At 43.5% G+C, this 6,000-nt stretch overlaps 1 protein-coding gene and 1 non-coding gene across 2 annotated transcripts in view; both read left to right on the top strand.

Moving 5' to 3' along the window:
- The first annotated feature begins 731 nt into the window (after positions 1–731).
- On the top strand, positions 732–838 carry LOC139000409 (U6 spliceosomal RNA). Its single transcript, XR_011469585.1, has one exon. It is a non-coding gene; the product is annotated as a U6 spliceosomal RNA (small nuclear RNA).
- A 797-nt stretch (positions 839–1,635) lies between these two features.
- The window catches only part of LOC138999742 (zinc finger protein 233-like), a 30,128-nt gene continuing 25,763 nt past the window's right edge, over positions 1,636–6,000 (top strand). The window contains exon 1 of the mRNA XM_070401960.1: positions 1,636–1,695. The gene's annotated coding sequence lies outside the window, so the exon portion shown is untranslated. The remainder of the gene's footprint in view (positions 1,696–6,000) is intronic.

Raw genomic sequence — 6,000 nt, 5'->3', positions numbered from 1 at the left:
CGAGGGTGGGGCGGGAACTGGGAGGAGGGGAGTTATGGGGGGGAAAAGAGGAACAAATGTAATAATCTGAACAATAAAGATTCAATTTTAAAAAAAAAGAAATTTGCTGAGAGTAGATCTTAAAGGTTCTCACCACAAAGTTAGCAATGTGAGTTGATGGATGTATAAGTTAGATTGTAAGTACATTCACAATGTACTTACTATACATATACCAATTCATAGCATACATTTTATTTTATTTTTTTAAAATATATTTTATTGACTTTTTACAGAGAGGAAGGGAGAGGGATAGAGAGTTAGAAACATCGATGAGAGAGAAACATCGATCAGTTGCTTCCTGCACACTCCCTACTGGGGATGTGCCTGCAACCAAGGTACATGCCCTTGACTGGAATCAACCCTGGACCCCTCAGTCTGCAGGCTGACGCCCTATCCACTGAGCCAAACCGGTCAGGGCTCAACAAAAAATTTATTGATTGACTTTAGAGAGTGAAGGGAAGGGAGAGAAACATTGACTTGTTGCTCCACCCATTCATGCATTCATTGGTTGCTCCTTGTATGTGCCCTGACCATGGATCAAATCTGCAACCTTGGTGTATCAGGGCAAAACCAACTGAGCTACCTGGCTAGAGACTAAATATAGGGTGTCCCTCCAAAATGTATACACACTTTGAATAATTACCAAGGAAGTGTTTATTAAAATACATTGCATTTTCAAAATTGAGCTATCAGTGCTCGCTTTGGCAGCACATATACTGAAATTGGAACAATACAGAGAAGGTTAGCATAGCCCCTGCGCAAGGATGGCACGCAAATTCATGAAGCGTCCCATATTAAAAAAAAAAAAAAAAAAGAGCTACCAGTTGTTAAAGTGTATACATTTTTTGAGACACCCTAGCATACCTAAAAAAAAAGTGCCCTAAAAAAGTTGAATTTGTTAGTTACTTGAGTGCGATCCCATATCCCATACATCCACACCTATTTTTTGAATAATCATGGCTCTTATAGAAAAGTAAAACATCCTATCGTATTTATGATGTCAAGAGCAGGCTGGATATAGATTATGAGATGTGTGAAGGTCAGCTAAAGAAAGAAACATTTTCAACATACATTCGAGGTTTTTTCAAGTTACAGTATTTCCCTCACTTTCTTGACTGTATTTTCTTTCACTTGCCAGAAAACTAATTTAAAAATGAATATTTGAAACCAAGATAAATGGGAAACTTTTGGTATTGGTTCTGTGGGGTGGTGAGAGATCACTTTTCCTTTTCGTGTGTCCAGCATTTCAGAATGAATAGCTCACACAAGATAAGTTTATCTTGTTTAGAGACATCCAGGGGCTACCAAACAGACTTTGAGATCCTTTAACTTTCTGCCCTATTTATCCACATTTACTTTTCAGTCACACTTATTAATACTGTGATTTTTTTTTAATTTAGAAAAAAGAAAAGAAGAAGAAAAAAAGTCAAGCTCTAATAGTGCCTAAGAACTGACCGAACTGAATCATCGTTATGTATTTTTTTTTGAAGCGGCAACCTAATATAAGCGCCACCTTGTGGAGGATTCTGGGAAGTGTAGTCCAGAAGCGCTGGGCAGTGAGATCCACTTCCGCTCTGGGAGGGCGGAGCTGTGGCCCCCGTTTCCCTCCGGGATTCTGGAGTGGGATGGGCGCGAGTCACCACGATCTCCGAGGAGGTGAGTGAGTGAGCGAGTGCGGACCCCGTGTCTCTGACCAGCTTGCGTGGCGTGGGCCCCGTAGGTGCCATCCTCGCTCTGGGGGAACAGAAGCGGCGGATGGCAGGTTTGTGCAAGGTTCGCGCGTGGAGTTGGGGGTCGGCCGGGTCGGGAATCTGTTTCAGTGTCTCTGGGCCGATCCCCTCGCCTCCCTTACTTCCGCTTACTCCGTACCTTTCCAGTTGTATAATCTTGGTGGAGTTATTGATTTATCTGTTTCTCCTGCCTAGAGAGGGGTTGATAGTCGTGTCACCGGACAGTAGTGTCCTACTGGACCGGGATCAGGCCGAGTCGCCCCCCAGCCGGCCGGGAGTGTGTGGGGTCTAGACTTCGTGTAGGTAAGATTTCCCAGCAGGAATCCAGGTGATTTTAAGAGGCTATTTATGAAAGCTGGGACAGGAAGAGTTTAGGGAAAGAAAATAGAAAGTTCACCCGTGAGAAGGCGGAGGCGTGCTCCAAAGGGAGCGAGGGCCGGCTTCCTTTATCTTGAGGGGTTTTATCTGCTTCCCCAAAGCGGGATTTGTAGGGGAGGATCTCGAAAAAATATTCATCAGCTTTCCCAGGTGTGCACTTTCATGGGCCTGATCTCCACTGTTAGGTCAGCGCCAGGCCACGCGGTCATTCGTCATTGCAGCTGGCCCTGGCCTCCCTGTCCTGGTTTTGCAGCTTTTCTGGGCCTGGAGCTGAAATACAGCTGATGCCTTTTTTTTTTTTTTCTTCATTTTTTTTTTTTTTATATTTGATTTTTTTTTAAAATTAAATCTTTATTGTTCAGATTATTACATTTGTTCCTCTTTTTTTCCCCCCATAACTCCCCTCCTTCCAGCTCCCACCCCACCCTCCACCCTCACTCCCCACCCACTGTGTTCATCCATAGGTGCATGATTTTTGTCCAGTCACTTCCCGCATCTCCCACACCCCTTTTTCCCCCAAGAATAGTCAGTCTATTCCCTTTCTATGTCCCTGATTCTATTATAATCACCAGTTCATTCTGTACATCAGGTTATTTATTCACTTGATTCTTAGATTCATTTGTTGATAGATGCATGTTTGTTGTTCATAATTTGTATCTTTACCTTTTTCTTCTTCTTCCTCTTCTTAAAGGATACCTTTCAGCATTTCATATAATACTGGTTTGGCGGTGATGAACTCCTTTAGCTTTTCCTTATCTGTGAAGCTCTTTATCTGACCTTCAATTCTGAATGATAGCTTTGCTGGATAAAGTAATCTTGGTTGTAGGTTCTTGGTATTCAGCACTTTGAATATTTCTTGCCATTCCCTTCTGGCCTGCAAAGTTTCTGTTGAGAAATCAGCTGACAGTCGTATGGGTATTCCCTTGTAGGTAATTGAGCCTCTTTCTCTTGCTGCTTTTAAGATTTTCTCTTTGTCTTTTGCTCTTGGCATTTTAATGATGATGTGTCTTGGTGTGGTCCTCTTTGGATTCCTTTTGTTTGGGGTTCTCTGCGCTTCTTGGACCTGTAAGTCCATTTCTTTCACCAGGTGGGGGAAGTTTTCTGCCATTATTTCTTGAAATAGGTTTTCAATATCTTGCTGTCTCTCATCTTCTGGCACTCCAATGACTCTGATATTAGACCGCTTAAAGCTGTCCCAGAGGCTCCTTACACTATCTTCACACTTTCGGATTCTTTTTTCATTTTGCTTTTCCAATTGGGTGTTTTTTGTCGAATCTTTGGTTTGATTATTGTACTCCTCTGGTCTGCTATTGGGTATAATATTCTTTATTTCAGTCCGTGTGTGCTTACTTTCTAATTTCTTTATCGTAGCATTGAGGGTCTCATTAGTTTTCGTGAGGCTCTGCACAAATTTATGGCAAGCCCTCAAAATTGCGATTCTTAGCTCCATATCCTCCATTTCTGTCATGTTTTTTTGTCTCCGCATCTTTTATGCTTTCTTGGTGCACCCCCTTGTGGTCTCTGTGCGCAGTCTTGTTCTAGCCAAGCCTTAATTGTTGTAGTTAACACTAGAGGGATTTGACCCCCAGGCCGACTGGCTATAGGATCTACAGCTGATGCCTTGATGTTATCTCTAGAGAAGGAAAGTCAGGGGGAAGGTCTAAACCGATGACCAGCGATATGAAACATCACCTTGTGGCAAGGTCCGGCACCCGTGTTCCCCGGGCCTTCCACCTGTGACCTGTGTCTGGTTGTGAATTGCTCTGCCGGTTGGTTCAGTTTTCTGTTTTCCCATTCCACTTGCCAAGGAGTTTTCCTAGCTTCTTACTGTTCTGCCTCAGGAGGACCTCCCTAGTGGGCGCGTTGTAAGATTAGGTGAAAGTAAAAGATGTAGCCCTAGCCGGTTTGACTCAGTGGCTAGAGCGTCGGCCTGAGGACTCAAGGGTTCCAAGTTTGATTCAGGTTAAGGGCATGTACCTTTGTTGCGGGAACATACCCAGTGGGGAGTGTGCAGGAGGCAACTAGCTGTTCGATGTTTCTCTCTCATCGATGTTTCTGACTCTCTATCCCTCTCCCTTCCTCTCTGTAAAAAATCAATAGAATATAATTTAAAAAAGAAAAAGAAAAGATGTAAAAGTGCTTAGCACAAGCTAAGAGGTGGCTGGCTGTTATCAACCTATTATTTCTTTCTGAGAAGTGCTCAGTCCCTGAAAGCTTCGGTGCTGAGCCTGCCTAAGTTCTGAGCTCCAGCTCCAGCACCACTGGCCCTGTCTGTCCTCTGTGGTGGGGAGCGGGGCTGTTGGTGGATTGCTAAGGACTTCCCACTCCCCCCATCCTGTTTGAAAGGCAGAAGTGGGCCCTCCCCCGCTGGTGCCTGGAGGATGCCCACTGTGATTCATCCTGGACCAGAGACACTATTGTAATATCTTCCAGCCTCCTGTCCGTTCTCAGCCTGGCTTCTCAAAGAGGGTGCAGAGAGGAGGGAGTGACCCCTGGCTTGTGGTAACATTGTCCCAACGTGGGATAATTTAACAAGCTGTGCGTCATTTCTGTTCTCAATAGGGAAGCAGACTTCCGTCACTCATTAGCAAGTTTTCTCTATTGGGCAAATGTTCAGACATTTAATGAGTGAAGGGGAGGTTGGATGAGACATGTGTTGATGAAGGAGTAACAATATTTAACATGTTGAGTGACAGTCTTCTATAGGGTTTATTTGCTTTAATTAGTTTAATCCTCATAACAGACAAAGAATGTTGATAGGTGAAGAGTTTCAGGGAATAGGGAAGACACAGAACTGAGAATTTGAACCCAGGCAGCCTGGGCTCTTGACCTTCCTGCCTTACCCTCCTTCAGCCCTAAGAAATGGTAACCCCGAGGACTGAAGGAGGGAGGATCATTTGGTAATAATTTAGGACCTTAGCGCACTTGCTCATTCAATTAATTCCTTGTTCTTTTATATGACATTATGTTTATATTCTTTTTTTTAATTAAATCTTTATTGTTCAGTTTATTACATTTGTTCCTCTTCCCCCCCCCCCCATAACTCCCCTCCTCTCAGTTCCTGCCCCACTCTCCGCCCTCACTCCCCACCCACTGTCCTCATCCATAGTTGCACGATTTTTGTCCAGTCTCTTCCCGCATCTCCCACACCCCTTCCCCCCCCCCCCCCCCCCCAAGAATAGTCAGTCCATTCCCTTTCTATGTCCCTGGTTCTATTATAATCACCAGTTCATTCTGTACATCAGATTATTTATTCACTTGATTCTTAGATTCACTTGTTGATAGATGCATGTTTGTTGTTCATAATTTGTATCTTTACCTTTTTCTTCTTCTTCCTCTTCTTAAAGGATACCTTTCAGCATTTCGTATAATACTGGTTTGGTGGTGATGAACTCCTTTAGCTTTTCCTTATCTGTGAAGCTCTTTATCTGACCTTCAATTCTGAATGATAGCTTTGCTGGATAAAGTAATCTTGGTTGTAGGTTCTTGGTATTCATCACTTTGAATATTTCTTGCCATTCCCTTCTGGCCTGCAAAGTTTCTGTTGAGAAATCAGCTGACAGTCGTATGGGTACTCCCTTGTAGGTAATTGAGCCTCTTTCTCTTGCTGCTTTTAAGATTCTCTCTATGTCTTTTGCTCTTGGCATTTTAATTATGATGTGTCTTGGTGTGGTCCTCTTTGGATTCCTTTTGTTTGGGGTTCTCTGTGCTTCCTGGACCTGTAAGTCTATTTCTTTCACCAGGTGGGGAAGTTTTCTGTCATTATTTCTTCAAATAGGTTTTCAATATCTTGCTCTCTCTCTTCTTCTGGCACCCCTATAATTCTGATGTTGGTACGCTTGAAGCTGTCCCA

The sequence above is a fragment of the Myotis yumanensis genome, unplaced genomic scaffold, assembly GCF_028538775.1.
Source record: "Myotis yumanensis isolate MYYU_CA2020_CCGP unplaced genomic scaffold, mMyoYum1.0.hap1 SCAF_23, whole genome shotgun sequence".
Lineage (NCBI taxonomy): Eukaryota > Metazoa > Chordata > Mammalia > Chiroptera > Vespertilionidae > Myotis > Myotis yumanensis.
Note: the sequence above shows the minus strand (reverse complement) of the source record. Positions and strands in the feature narration are given on the sequence as shown.